Genomic DNA, 15810 nt, shown 5'->3' on the forward strand with positions numbered 1-15810 from the left:
TGACCAGAGCCTCCTTTTGGCTCCGCAGCCCATGAGCCCATGCGAACACTGCAGCAGCGATCTCCAGTGCTGATATCAGGATCTGGGTCCTCCAGCTATCCCACAATGCATTGCACAAGCAGCAGAGAGGCAGCCCTCAGTACTGCAGCAACTCCATCCTACCTGGCCCCACAAGGCACAGGACTCTATGATAAACATGGCCACCAGCAGCCCAGGAACACTGAAGCGTACCAGCTGTGCAGATGACCCAAACAAAAGGGAGGACAGGATTCTCCTATCTCACTTTTAAACTGGGTAGTAGATCTGGAGGCTATTCTTACGATCACAAAAATCGGGCTAGGAAAATCCTAGCCCGATTTTTGTGATCGTTAGAACCACCGGGCTCGCAGCCGAGCCCAGTGATTCCAGAGCGGCTAACCCGCTCTTGTAGCCCACCTCTTAGCCCGGGTTTGCAGAGCGAGTGCTCACCCCTTCCCCAGCGCTGCCCAAGCATGCAGAGGTTCATATTAACCATGCCACTGCCACATGGGTGGCTTGGTAAATAGATCTCTTTTTGAAAGTACTTTACATTAATTTCATTACATTACTTTACATTACTTTACATTACATTTACATTTTCTTTTCTCACTGTAAACCCCCGCCCCCAGTCTCTCTGATGTAGAACTGGTCCGCTTGAACTGGGCTTAGTTCAGTTCGATCATGGAGCGAACCAGCTCTGATTCGGTCTGCGATCGAATCACCAAACTGGCTCAGCTAGATACGAACCGGTTTTACATCGGACAGTTTGTGCACACCCCCGCCTTTCCTAGCCGCCAACTGAAGGTAAGCTCATTTGAAGAGGAAGTCTGAAGCAGATCCAGCTATAGATTACCACAGGCATCTCTGGGGCAAATCAGTTACCAGCAGGAGCAGACAGAAGCAGCAGGACCATGGACAGCTCCAAGCTGCCAACTCAGGTAACAGACAAGCCAAGAAGCAGAATCTTGTACCTCTCCAGGTTGCAAAGTTCCGCTTTATTCTGCATGGATCAGACCTCATGTGGAATATTCACTCACATACTGCAAAGATGGGGGGGTGTGTGTGCAAAGTGGTGGTAGGAATAAAGATAGTAGCATCTCAACTGTGATTGTGGAACACTTAGTAGGCAAGCGGAATATTAGAATGGGTAATCCAGTTCTCAGTATACTGTCCTAGCCTGCTCCTGTACCCTGCACTTTACAGAGGTAGGAGGCAAAACCCTCTGTTCCTCTCTCCAAGATGATCACTTCCTCCTCCTCTGACCTTGCTTTTCCCCTCACACACATGATCACAAGGAAATTAGGAGGGGAGCTGGCCTTGTGGCCAATAAGCATGACTTGTCCCCTTTGTAAGCAGAGTCCACCATGGTTTGTATTTGAAACCATGGAGAAGCTGCTGCCAGTCTGTGTAGACAATACTGAGAGAGATGGACCAATGGTCGTACTCAGTATGTGGCAGCTTCCAATTGTCCTGTGATCCACAAAACGGGAGTGTGCTCAGTTCCTAAACCAGGGTCATATAGGATACGTGTCCTACCCTTAATTGTGTGGACTGTCTTAATATGAGAATAGCTTCTCTGAGAATTCTGGAGCCTTCCGGAAAGATTCTCCCCCGCCCCCAACCAACTGCCTTGTCCTTCAAAGTCCGAGGTGCTTTGTTCCGAGCGGAGCTTTCTCATTTCCTTATCTGGCCATCCTTCGATTAACCCGTTTGATTGATTTCCCTCCCACCCCTTCTCTTGAAGAGATTGTCATCTCTACCCGAATCTTCAGCTCTGATTGTAATTAAGAATCCAGGGCCTGTTTACTTGCTGGGCATCTGGCATTTCCCCTGTAATCAGGACTGAAGGTGACACCGACACGTCTGGGGAAATGCAGCCTGAAGAAGGAGAGTCTTCTCCGTCTGGCTCGCTTAGTTTACGTTTCTAACTTGAGGCAATTCTATTATAAATCAGACGGAATGTGCTACCCTTCCTCCCTTTATGCCACTTCTTGAAAGCAATTTTGCTGCCTTGGCTTCATTCAGCACACCTCTCTGCTCCTCTTCTTGTATGGTTTTTGTTCCAGGAGAGGAAAGGCATTCCAGAGACACCACAGCCAGGCTCTTACAACTGAGAAAGCCAGTCTGATTGATTTTGATTCATTTATCCTATTGATATACCACCCGATAGGTGTGTATCCCTAGGCAGTGTGCATCCTTTTAAATACAAGTATAAAAGAGGATAAAACCATTAAAACCATTTTATGAAATAAAGCAAGCGGGTTGAAATTAATTAATTAACGAGAAGTCTGAGAAAAAAGGGGCGTCTTACAGGTCACTGGTGAGCCGGCTAAGAGGCAGAGCCATGAGTGCTCCTGAAAGCTCTGTCTGTGTGTGTGTGTGTGTGTGTGTGTGTGTGTGTGTGTGTGGTGGCAGAAATCACAGGGCCAGGGAGTGACGGGGGGGGGGATAATCATAGTTGGGAGCTAGGGATGTGCATGGAACTGATTGGCCAGTTTGGTTTGAATCCAGACCAGATTCGAACCAATCCAGACCAGATTCAAACCAATCCAGCCCATCCGGATCATTGCGCAGAGGCCTGAACTGGGCCGCAGCTGGCCCAGGCTGTCATCCAGGAGGCTGGTGGGGGGCTTGGAGGAGCCTCCACCACCTCCGATGTCTCTACCACATATGCAGCGGCCTCACTACAGGTATGGGGGCCTCTCTCTCTCACCACCCCCTGGCAGCCTCTAGGGAGGATTCGGGAATGTTCCCTTTACTTGTATACCCTAAATGGCCCACGGACTGGTTCTTAGAACCAGGACCAGTCTGGTTCAAACTCGGACTCGCCGAACTGGGCTGGTTCGATTGGAACCATGTTTTGAACTGAGGCTTGCACACCCCTATTGGGAACCATGCTGAGCCACAGGAGATTGAATACAAGATTGCTGACGTTTGTGTGGCCCCCAACTACTCCTAATTAACCTGTAAACTGGCCTAAGATTTTATATAGGTCAGTAGGGATGTGCCAACCAGGTCGGGGGAGAGCCTATTTGCCATCGAACTGGTCCAGCTCAAGAGCTCACCCTCAAGCTGGACTGGGCCCGGTTCAGCTCAACCTCAAGCTGAATCCCCCCAGCTGACTCAGGGGTTCTAATGTTAACCATATAGAGATACATATGTAGATATGAATCACTCACCGGTGGGTCTGGCAGCCTCAGGAGGTGCTGCAGAGGCCACAGGGGGATCTCCACACTCTCCCTCTCCCCTGCCAGCCTCCCTCAGTCCTCTAAGGGCTGTTTCAGCCTGTTTGGGGGGCATTCTGGCCCTTTCCTCGGTGGTGCCGGTGGCCATTTTAGAGGCTGCCATGCATTTGCCCTGGCCATTTGCATAGCCATGGCTGCCTCCAAAATGGCCACCAACACCAGTGGGAGAGAGGGAGGCTGTGGAGATCCCACCGCAGCCATGCCAGCACCCCTTCAAAGCTGCCGGACCCGCCGGTGAGTGATTCTAAAAAAGAAAGAGAGAGAAAAGTTAGAACCCCTGAACCTATTTGAATTTGAGCCGAGCCAGTGGGGTGGGGTTGTTCGGTGTCACAAAACTGAACATGCCCGATTCTGTTGGGGAGTCTCCTTCAGACTCGAACTGAAAAAAACAGTTTTGTGCACACTCCTATAGGGCAGTATAAAAATAGATTAAATATATACAATAATTATATACCTCTTTTCAAGAAAAGTTGCCAAAGCAGTTTACACGGAAAGAACCAAGTTGGTTCCAGTTCCCCCTCACACACAATCACTACCCAGTCCCCCAAATGGGATTTCCTCCCCACATACCCCTATTTTCTTGAGCACACATGGCTCTAGATCTTCGCCGGCCACTCCTTAGACTAACTTCCTCGATCGTAAGAACACAGGACACTGCTCCAGCCCCCTGATCATCTTGGTCACCCTCCTCTGCACCTTTTCCCATTCTAAAATATCCTTTTTGAGATATGGTAGCGATCTCTATGGCAGAGATCTTGAGATATGAGTATTCCAAGTGTGGCTGCACCATAGAGATGAAGAGGGGAAGTGGTGAGGGAGGTGGGCTGGCCCCTCACTCTAACATCCTAGTCGGGAGACATACCAGGTCAGTAAGTGAGAAGGCCTGACTGGGGCAGCAAGGAGCCAGGGAGCAGCGGCAAGGCAGTTGAGGCAATGCCTTCAGTGGAGAGAATGGGGCAGGATCAGCATCATCTTTATTTTGTTCGCTGCCCCATACCAAATTGTTCTCTGGATGGCTCACAACACCACAACAGTTTAAAAAAAAATCCAACACATAGAACAAGACAGAACAGAAAATAGATAATATAATACAAAAGATTTTTAATTTTAGATTTAAAATCCCACAATGGAGAGAAGCACAATGGAGGGAAGTAAGAAGTGGGGTCCCCCAGGGATCTGTACTGGGACCGGTGCTTTTTAATTTATTCATAAATCATCTAGACGTAGAGGTAAGCAGCAAGGTGGTGAAATTTGCAGATGAGACCAAACTCTTTTGGGTTGTGAAATCCGAAATGGATTGTCAGGAGCTCCAAAGGGATCTCTCCAAACTGGGGGAGGGGGCGACAAAAGTGGCAAATGCAGTTCAATGTTGGCAAGTGTAAAGTGATGCACATTGAGACGAAAAACCCCAGCTTCAAGTATACGCTGATGGGATCTGAGCTGTCGGTGACGGACCAGGAGAGGGATCTTGGGGTCGTGGTGGATAGCTCGTTGAAAGTGTCGACTCAATGTGTGGCAGCTGTGAAAAAGTCCAATTCCATGCTAGGGATCATTAGGAAGGAGATTGAAAATAAAACGGCTAATATTATAATGCCCTTATACAAAACTATGGTGCGACCACACTTGGAGTACTGCGTACTATTCTGGTCACCACATCTAAAAAAAGGACATTGAACTGGATAAGGTGCAGAAGGCAAGACTACAACACCTGGGGCCTCAAACATGAGTCATCCTTGCAGGGGAGGTTTTTCTTTTTTTAAAAAAATGTGGGAGAACATTCATACATGCCCGCCTCCACTCACCCCTGCAGTACAAAATCATAGAATTCAGAATTCTCTCATATTCCACTGCATTTGTATACAGCCTTAAACTAACCAGGCCATTCTAAAAATGGGGTTGTTTCTAATCTAAGATTTCAGAGGGCTCAGCATTGGGGGGGGCGGTAAGAGACTAAATAATTATGATTCAGTCTGACACTTTCTAGCCTGTCTCCTAGCAGAGATCCGGAAAGGGGGGGGGATCTGCACCCTCCCACCCGCACAACCCTGTCCTTCACCAGAGATAAAATCTCTTCGGCTCTCACTGAATGACAAACGAACGTCCTCTGGCTTTTGTGAAATGGTTGCCAGGCTATGAAAAAGCAGAGGAAAATTGCTAACCTTTGCATGATGAGACAATGTTTGGAGGTTCTGGCTGGCATCCTGTATCCTTCTCCCCAGCCCCCCACCCCCACATTTACCTCAAACAGTTTTATTTGTGTTGGCATTATCACGAGAGAGGCATCCAGGAAAACCCAACCTGACTGAAATGCTAAAAAGTCCAGCCATTTTCAGGTCCATTTCAGGGAGTTGGAGCTGTTATTTAACTACAATTTGGAAGACCTCCCCAAATGTGTGCGCACTTCTAGTACAACTTACCGTTTCCCCCTGAATCCAAGATTAGAAGGCAATTTGCATGATTTACATGTTAGTCTTGTGGGGAGGAGAGCTGGTCTTGTAGCAGCAATCATGAATTAGCCCCTTTCCTAAGCAGGGTATGCCTAGGTTTGCATTTGAATGGGAGACTCCATGTGAGCACTGTAAGATATTCCCCGCAGGGGATGGGGCCACTCTGGGAAGAGCACCTCCATGCAGAAGGTTCCCATTCATACATCCGCCATCTTGAATAGGTGTGGATGTCATCAGAACAAACTACGTCATTGAAGTGTCTGTGTGTGTCACTCACTATAACTGTTCCAAATTTGGTTCAAATCAGTTAGGTGCATCACAAGTTAGCCCACTTGCGCCTCAAATGTTCATGCATCCACCATCTTGAATTGGGGTGAATGACATCATCATAAACTACACCGTTAAGGTGTAGTGCATAGCATCATCATTAAGTTAAGTTAAGTTAAGTTAAGGTTGGGTGAATGACATCATCATAAACTATGCTGTTAAGGTGTTGCTACAACTGTACACAGTTTGATTTGTATTGGTCCAGGCACTGTGAAGTTGATAGGGGGCACACGCATGGACACAGAGAGAGAATATGTTGGGTGATATCATAAGCTTACTTTCCTTAAGGAAAGTAGGCTAAAAAGAACTATTATATTGTCATTCAATTGAGAGCTGCCAGTCAGTGTAGACAATACTGAGCTAGAACGGCCAAGGGTCTGACTCAGCCTAATGCAGCTACCTATGTCTAAAACACCACCAGCCTGCCATATAGAGGAATAGTCCTGTTTCCCTGCAACTTAATGGTGCGTACACAATTGCATCGCCTCAATTCGAAATAATGGATGCTGTATTACACAATTCCACTTGCACAATTTCAGCTGCACTTGTACTTGTGCAGCAGAAAGGACTCTTCTACAACCCGGCCAGTGGTGTTTTAAGACACAGACAGGGCTCTGGCAGTGCTAAACGATCCCCGTAACACTGTGCAGAATGTGAGCTGTTGAGACTATGCTGGAACAGCAAGATGGGAGAGGAGCAATTCTCATAAATAGAAACACACCCACACCCTTTCCTGGGGGAATTAAGAAGATAAACTACTGTCTTTTTGTCCTCCTTCTCACAAGCCTAAAGGACCGGATTTTCCAATGTTATCAGCAAACACTGGGAAGTGATGAGTTCCCAGAAGAATTATACTGTCGTGCCCATCAAAACGTCCAACTCATTGTCATTATCTTGCCTCTGTCAGTCAGAGATTTCAAAATCATGTGGCATTTCTTTCACATCTCAGCCAAGGCTGTCATTCTATGAGGAACAATGGAAAGGGGAGAGATCTGCTCCAAGACTGAGTGGTAACTACTAAATATAGCCGTTACAGTGGATGTCCAAATTTGCTTGGAATGTTGACAGTGTCCAAAAAGTCAGTCGAGTAGGTAGGGCTGTGGATTATTGGTTAAGCACATAATCTGCATGCAGAAAGCCCCAGGTTCAATCCTTGGCATCTCCAGGTAGGGAAAAAGAAACCATCGTCTGGAGAGCCTCTGCCAAGCAGTCAATGGACCCAGATCAATGAGGAGGGATGGGGACTTGGCCTTGTGGTAGCAAGCATGAGTCCACCCTGGTTTGCATTTGAATGAGAGATGACACGCGTGAGTACTGGGAGATATTCCCCTTAGGGCAGTGGTTCCCAAACTGGGAGCCTCTCAATGTTGCTGAACGACAACTCCCTTGAGAATCAAAGTGGATGTGATACGTTGATGTGATATGAGAGTTGGTTGGAGCCTCCTTTTCTTGGGATGGTGGTCCTGAGAACACAGCCAATGCCATCTGTGGGGAAGACAGGAAGGGATTCTATTTAAGTGTCAATATCCCACCTTTGAAGCTCCCACACTGCCAAGGTGGCACTGTCAACATCGAGACACAGATCTTGTTCTTACAACCAAACAGGGAGGTGTTGGAGGGGAGAGGCAGGATCCTGCCTGCCTCTTCCCAGATGACCAGAGCTTGCCTTTGGTTCTGCTGCTCACATGCCCACATGACCGAAGATCTCCAGAGCTGAGATCAGGAGCTGGGGCCTCCCGCTATCCCACAATGCATTGTATGCACAGCGGAGAGGCAGCTCTTAGTAGAACAACAGCTTTCTTCTCCTTGGTTCTGCTTTCCATCTGGCTATGGCTCATGTGGCTGACAGCAGCCCAGGAACAGAATCACTGGTGCTGCAAAGAACCAAAATCAAAGGTAGGACGGGCTCTCTTCATGTCATACCTCACTTGTTACCTGGGTAGAGAGTTTGGGCTACCAGGGACATTGCTGCTGGACAGGAAGGCTCCAACTGCCACAGATGACCAGGCATTCCTGGGTTAACCCTCTTCTACCCAGGCCTCTCTGGCTGTGAGAACAGCTCCACTGTTTAGAATGTCCTCCTTGAGCACCAAAACATCTAGGACCATTTTTACTGCCAGATGGCTTTTTGAGAAACCAAGAGTACCACACCCCCATGGCTTCCTAGTCACAGAATGTCACCCCATAAAACCTCATCCCCAAAGAAGGTAAGTTGCCCCTTTGATTTTTCTTCCCTTCACATTTGGATGCTAGGCCCCAACGTTCAGGGGACTTTGAAGAGCCTCCATGTACGTTACATCTATTACTACGGCAAATGTACCAAGGCAATCTATTTAGCCAGAATTCACTTCATTGTGAGGCCTGGAGAACACTGCCGGGCATTCATGCATTCAAGAAAGCATTTAAAAGAGTTTATCATTTTAACTAAATCCCGTTAAGTAGGCAGCAAGGTCCATTAATACTCCTAACGAACTCTCATTTCAACATAAACGAGGCGCTCCTCTTTCATTTCAGATAATGCTTTGCTTGGGCTTTAGGCAATTTAGCACTGGTGGAGAAGGCAATCAAATCCTTTTGCAATGCATACTTATTGTCTAAGACAGGATCTGAAGACAATAAGTTTGTTACTTATTGGCTGTTGCTGGAATGTTTTCTCTTGAGAGAGATTGAAACTGGGGGTGGGGGAGTAGGAGATTCTGGGGATTGTAGTCCTGCTCAGAACTTCTCAAGTGGGAGATGTTCTGAATGGGACTACAATCCCCAGAAGCTCGCATACCCTCCCAGCAGCCACGCAGGCTTCCCAAGATGGCCAGTGTCACTCCCTGCCCACCCCCAACTTCTGAACATAGCTGTGCCACCCAGCCGCTCCCGCACCAGTGCTGGGCATTCAATTAAAGGGCCCCCATCACCAGTGTGGTTCCCGGGCACTTGCCCCATGCTTGGATGCTTCTTCATGTTGAGGGCTGAGAATCCCGATGCCGGCATTCCCCTTCGTCCGGTGTGCCCAGGCCTACTACCCAGGATCAAGAGTAGGGTGTGCTCCTGTTTTGCAACCATGTGTTAGGAGGCTTGATCATAAGCTAAGACCCAGCTTGGTAGGATGATTTTTCCACTTATCTCATTCCAAAGCTGGAGATGGAATCTGGGGACAGGGATGTGCTTGCCCTACCCAGCAGAGTCTTGATAGATGATCAAGCTCCCAACTGCTGGCCTGTCTTTTGTTGTTGTTGTTCACACAAGCACAAAGAAGGAGTGTGCCCAGATCCCATAACTGTGTAGGACTCGTCTCCTACTCAGTTTATGGTCTTGACTGCTCTTATATGCCAAACTCAACGAAGGGTGAAGACTAGGAGGTCATTCACACAATCAGAAACTGCATTCTACTCAGGTTTGGGAGCTGTTGTGTTCTCAATTTTGGGTTGTGTGGAAGCAAGGTAGGAGGAAAACCTGTAGCTTTTCTTCCTACCTTGCTTCAACACTATCATTTCTACCCAGGTTTTCCTCCTACCTTGCTTCCACACAACCAAAAATTGGGAGCACTCAAAGCTCCCAAACCCAGGTAGAACACAGTTTCTGATTGTGTGAATGACCTCAGGATTTTGGCCAGCATGATCCTCAGCCCTCTGGCAATGGAAGGAGGGCTACAGTGGGGGGACTGCAGGTCTGCAAGAAGCCTTTAGCATCCCTGTGCTGCTGAAGGCTTCTTCCTGAAATGAACCAGGCAGAGGAGGGGAGTGATTTTTTCATCTCTCCTCTCACTCCAAAGGCCCTTTGGATCATTCATATATATATATATATATATATATATATATATATATATATATATATATATATATTCTTACAATTGGAAAGAGCTTTTGGAGGGAGGGGAGAGAGATGCAAAAGTCACTTGCCCCCTCTGCCTAATCCATTGCAGAAAGAAGCCTTCAGTGTAAAGTTGATAAAGGCTCCTTGCAGATCTACAGCCCTCCTTCCATTGCTGAAGGACTGAAGATCATCAGCCAACATCTTGACCATCCTCAGTTGAGTTTAAGGAGGGCTGCAGACCATGTCAGCCACTGAATTTAAAGAAAGAGCATCCGTCGCGGGTTCTTCCTCAATGGACCACTAATAAGGCTAGAAGGAGTTTGGTCCATTACTTTTGACAGCTGCTGGCTACTAGTTGTAGCTAGTTGCAGGCTGGAAGCTGAAATCCATGCCTTGCCCATCTGTGTGGCAAGAGAGAATTTGGCCACTGGAGTATAGCCAGCGAAGGAGACAGAAGTCCATGTTTTGCACTTGGCTGGAAAGAAGCCGTCCTGGAAGATTCCAAGAGCTGTATGGATTATTTTTATAGGAAAAGATACTGATTTAAAGACTAGTTCTCCATCAGTTACTCTCTTACTGTAGGGGCCCTCTTACAAGTGTGTTTTGGCACACAGATATTGCTAGTGCTGCTTTATTAATCTCCCGCTCCAGTTATGATGCATCGCTTGTGTTTCAGACTCATCTACTTTGTGCTTTGTTCAGGCTTCACGCATTTTGACTGCTAATCTCTGGTGAATAGACTTAGTTTCCTTTCTCTTCCTCATCTCCCTTTCTAATTTCCACTTATTGAATGGGGGGGGGGAGAGAAACAAGGATATCAAAAAAAGGACTTGTGGGCTAGTCCACAAACATTTGACACATTCCGTTTCTTAAGGTGACAACAATAGGAATGGGGGCTGTAGCTCAGCAGTAGAGCTTCTGTTTAGCATGCAGAAGGTCCCAGGTTCGATCCCTGGCAGCATCTCCAGGGAGGGCTGGGAGAAACTCCAGCCTGAAACCTTGGAGAGCGGCTGCCAGTCAGTGTAGACCAAGGCTGCACAACTTTGGCCCTCCTGCCAATATTGGCCTACAACCCCCCTAACCCCTGGCTATTGGTTCCCAACCAGGGCGCCTCCAGATGTTGCTGAATTACAACTCCCATCACCCCCAGCCACAGTAGTTCATGAACCAATGATTGCACTCTGTATGTGAGCAGTGTGCCCCCACCACAGCCAATGCACGTGGTCCCATTTTCATGACACATGTTTCCTGAATGTGTGTGTGTGATTAGTACCCTTTCTCTCCCCCCCCCCCCGCCACCTTAGTATAGGGAATACCCCTTTACTTGTCAATGGGAATCCTTCCTGGATTTCCCTTTTACAAGTATATCCCCTGAACTGGCCACCGAAACAGACCCGGTTCGGCCAGGCCTGGCCGGTTCGAATTTGAACCAAACCACTGCCATTCACACCCCTACTATCATCCCCAGCAGTATACGATACACATTCCTTGGTCTCTCTGCTGTCATGGTGTCTGTCAGACTGCTTTTCTCTAGCACTTCGGGCAGCACAGCTGTATGTACAGCTGTTGCAGGCATCTATTTGACAGTGCCCAGAACACCACTTCTCTTCTTGCCAGCACATCCAGAGTGGTTTTTAAAATTTTAGTTGATAGATCTGTGCCTACTATTAATCATCCCGCATTTTAAGAAGGAAATTAAAATTCTGCAAGGGTACCTACTTTCACACGGCAGTAATTGATCTTTGCAAGAAGGGTCTCTTAACTTCAACAAAAGCAGTGTGAAATACCTCCCCCCAACCTCAGCAGGATAGCTAGGAAAACAAACAAATGGTTCCTAGAACAAATCAATTCAGAATTTTCACTCGAGGCACAAATGACCAGGCTCAAACTATCATACTTTGGACACATTATGTGAAGATCCAGCTCCCTTGAAAAGTCCATAATGCTGGGGAAAGTTGAAGGAAAGAGAAGAAGAGGATGACCAGCAGCAAGGTGGATGGACTCGATTACGACAGCAATGAATGCAACACTGCAAGACCTTAAAGGCCAAGTTGAAGACAGATCAGCCTGGAGAGAATCTATCTAGGTGGTTGCTAAGTGTTGACACCGACTTGACGGCACTTAATCAATCCATCAATCAACCTCAGCAGCATATTCTAGAACTTTTTTTAAAGTTTCCTTTTGGTATAAAGATTAACCAGACAAAAAGCTCTGGTCTGGTCTAGTCAATTTCATGACAAAGACATCTCATGGATAAAACCAGTCTATGGAGACTTATTCTTTTTGTAAAGAAATGGACCACAAAAGAGGCATTGATCCCACACACGAAAAAAACCCCAAAGGTAAACAACAAATACAAACCGTAAACGGAAGCAATGACCCCTTTTAGGAATGGGGTTGTAGCTCCATGGTAGAGAATCTCCTTTGCATGCAGAAGGTCTTAGCTTCAATCCCTAGCAATTTCCCAGGCTTCAGGTTATATTGAGCCAATGATGTGCTTTGGAAGCTCTCGGATCATGTCTGAGTTCATTCAAGATGAGCTCACTCATCTATGACACAGTGTAATCCAATCAATCCCTGGCATCTCCAGGCAGAGAGAGGGAATACTCCTGCCTGAAACCTGATCGGGAAATTTAGGACCGACAAGAGAAAATACTTTTTCCACACAGTGTCTAATTAATCTACCGTGGTGATGGTCACCAGCATGGATGGCTTTAAAAGGGGCTTAGACAGACTCATGCTGGACAGCTCTATCAATGCCTACTGGTCTTAGGGCTATAGGCCACCTCCAGCCTCAGAGGCTAGATGCCTCTAAATACCAGTTGCAGGGGAGCAACAGCAAGAGAGAGGGCCTGCCCTAACCTGCTTTTTGTAACCAGACTCCCAGGGAGCTCCAAACCTTAGAACTCTCATATCACATCAACATCTCAGGCCTACTTTGGTCCTCAAGGTAGGTAAGGAGGCCTATTCTTCCTACATTTGGTCATCCTAAATTCAGTGGAAGGGAAACCCTCTCTGGGGTGGGTGTGTTTTGGTAGTTTCTGTGGGTTGGCATCTTTACCATCAGCCAGTGATCAGTGATCAATCAGAAAGATTGCAGTTCTTTCTATCTCCTCCTTTTGGGAGGAAACTCCTGGAACATGGACGGCATCACCAACTGCTAGAACAGACTGCTGCCACCCACATCCCAGCAGATCACAAATTACATAGTACCTTCATGCAGATTTTAACTGTAAGCTGCTTAGTGCTCCAATCTGGGCTGAAAACTGGGTTCGGAATAGGCTAGATAGGTATCTTTAGACCAGATGCAATAACAAAATGTATATACTGTATAATAGAATTGCCCACAAAGAACACAAGAGAGCATGGAACATTTGGTGCATGTGTTTGCAGAGACAGCCTCTGTAGAGCACTGTTAAAATAAAAATAATTTCAGAGCCTCTTTCCATCAAACTGACAGCTAGTTTGAGCCACGTAGCAGTGACTTGATGCACTGTTTTGTGTGGCAAGCGTACAGCATGTTTATTCCTCCCGGGTACTTAATATTAATAAGCCACACAAATGGCAGCATTGCACAGTATGTACCAGCTGCATAAAATTGTGCATTTAAATTGCACTCCAGCATAGCAAGGTCTGAAGAATTCAACAGCTCATGTCGACATTTTACCTGATCAGGCCTCACACACTAGCCCAGTAACTGAGGGATACGATGCAGGACTACTGGATTAAAGAGGGGTTTCGATGAATTCATAGAGCAGGGCTGCTCAGCTTGGGCCCTTCTGCAGATGTTGGCCTACAGCTCCCATAAACCCTGACTATTGGCCACTGTGACTGGGGATTATGGGAGTTGTAGTCCAAAAACAGCTGGGGGGCCTACGTTGAGCAGGCCTGTCATAGAAGATAGGTCTATCAATGGCTGCTAGTCTGAGGGCTATAGGCCACCTTCAGCCTCAGAGGCAAGATGTCGCTCAATCCCAGTTGCAGGGAAGTAACAGTACATAGGAACATAGGAAGCTGCCATATACTGAGTCAGACCACTGGTCTATCTAGCTCAGTATTGTCTTCACAGACTGGCAGCAGCTTCTCCAAGGTTGCAGGCAGGAATCTCTCTCAGCCCTATCTTGGAGATGCTGCCAGGGAGGGAACTTGGAACTTTCTGCTCTTCCCAGAGCGGCTCCATCCCCTGAGGGGAATATCTTACAGTGCTCACACTTCTAGTCTCCCTTTCATATGAAACCAGGGTGGACCCTGCTTAGCTAAGGGGACATTTCCTGCTTGCTACTACAAGTCCGGCTCTCCTCTGGGAGAGAGGACATGCCCTCACCTCTTGCCTGTGGGCTTCCCAGATGCAACTGGTGGGCCACTGTAAGAAAGAGGATGCTGGATGCTGAACAGAAGGGCTTATGTACATAGGGCTGTAGCTCAGTACATAAGAACACAAGAACAGCTTTGCTGGATCAGGCCCAAGGCCCATCTAGTCCAGCATCCTGTTTCACACAGCGGCCCACCCAATGACTCTAGGAAGCCTACAGGCAGGAGTTGAGGGCATGCCCTCTCTCCTGCTGTTACTCCCCTGCAACTGGTACTCCTGGACTATAGCCCTCCAGCCTCAAAGGCAGTAGCAGAGTGCGTAGTCCATTTCTGTTCCCTCTATAGTTTAAAAGGGTGTTTGGAGAAACAGCAAAAGCAATTGATTTCAGAGTAGACTGCCTGGGCATCAACCCCATCCTGCTGATCAGGACACCAAGAATGGTCAGGAGGTGGGACGAGAGCTGTCTTTGTGGCCATGACCTAAATTGTTCCCCTTTGCTCAGCAGGGTCTGCCTTGGTTTGCAGTTGTGTGGGTGACACATGTGAGCACTGGGGGTTATTTCCCGTGGGGGATGGGGCCTCTGCTCAGTGGTAGAGCATCTGCAACCCTGCATGCAGAAGGTCCTTGTTTCACTCCCTGGCATCTCCAGGAAGGTAGGGTTCGGAGAGCCTCCTGCCTGAAACCTTGAAGAGCTGCTACCAGTCTGTGTAGACAATAGTAAGCTAGATGGATCGATTGTCTGACTCAGTATAGGGCAGCTTGAATGCATGTGGCACAATCCAAGGCAGTGAGGTGGAAGCACTCATCAGAACAGCCCCCAAGCTGTTCCAAGGACGCCAGACACTGAACGGGCTGCAGGTTTATGAATGACCTCGCTGGGTGAAACTGCCATGAGAATACTAGATCAGCAGAGTCCCAGGTATCTTGTTAACTCCCTTTATGTATTAGCCTCACCCACAGACTAAGAAATAATGAGCTTTTAATTCTGTAGCCTTGTACTGACAACGTATGTATTGCTGCATTTTGCTCAGTACACCGGGCATATGATTCTATTTGGCAGTTCAGCATAATTGTAATCTTGCCCCTGTGCCCTCTCTCCTCAAATCCCCGTTTTGAAAGTCTGATAAAGACTTTGTGGCCAAAGGACCAGAAAGGGAAAGTGATGACTGTTGAATAATTAGTGTCTAACCTCCAAGGTTAAGAGTATTAAGAGAAAAGTGTAAACAACTTATTTTGAATGTCTCGGAGTGCAGAAGATAAGAGGTGGTGTATAAAAGGATAAAAGGGTTAAAAGGATGAGAGGTGAAGATATAAAGACCCAAGTTGAGACAGGTGGTGTCGGAGTTGTCATAACTGTGTTTGGATGGGTGTGAGGTCTAACTCCAAGACCAGTCAAGGACCAAGGACCAAAACCAGAAGACTCCAGACCCACTTCTCAGAGGGAAGGTCCAGAAGATGCATCTTCTCCCTCACCAATAGGAGTGTATGAGCCAGCTTGGTTTGAGCCAGGCTCAATGGGTTCGGAGTCGAACCGGACTGTCCTTGGCTGGTCCAAGTTCAAACCAAACCCAGCCCAGTTTGAACCGAGCCGACTTGGAGCTCTACTGGTAAAGGGGAAGCACTGGTTTTCCTTCAGGGTAGAGCAGGTGGAAGG

The 15810-nt window shown here is 47.4% G+C and overlaps 1 long non-coding RNA gene and 1 other non-coding gene across 2 annotated transcripts in view; one reads left to right on the forward strand and one right to left on the reverse strand.

The window, feature by feature from the left end:
• Positions 1–15810, reverse strand: part of LOC128334781 (uncharacterized) — a 167453-nt gene that overhangs the window by 65092 nt on the left and 86551 nt on the right. The gene's annotated exons all lie outside the window — the stretch shown is intronic.
• Positions 10737–10808, forward strand: TRNAA-AGC (transfer RNA alanine (anticodon AGC)). Its single transcript has one exon. It is a non-coding gene; the product is annotated as a tRNA-Ala (tRNA).

The sequence above is a fragment of the Hemicordylus capensis genome, chromosome 10 (genome assembly GCF_027244095.1).
Source record: "Hemicordylus capensis ecotype Gifberg chromosome 10, rHemCap1.1.pri, whole genome shotgun sequence".
In the NCBI taxonomy this organism is placed as follows: domain Eukaryota; kingdom Metazoa; phylum Chordata; class Lepidosauria; order Squamata; family Cordylidae; genus Hemicordylus; species Hemicordylus capensis.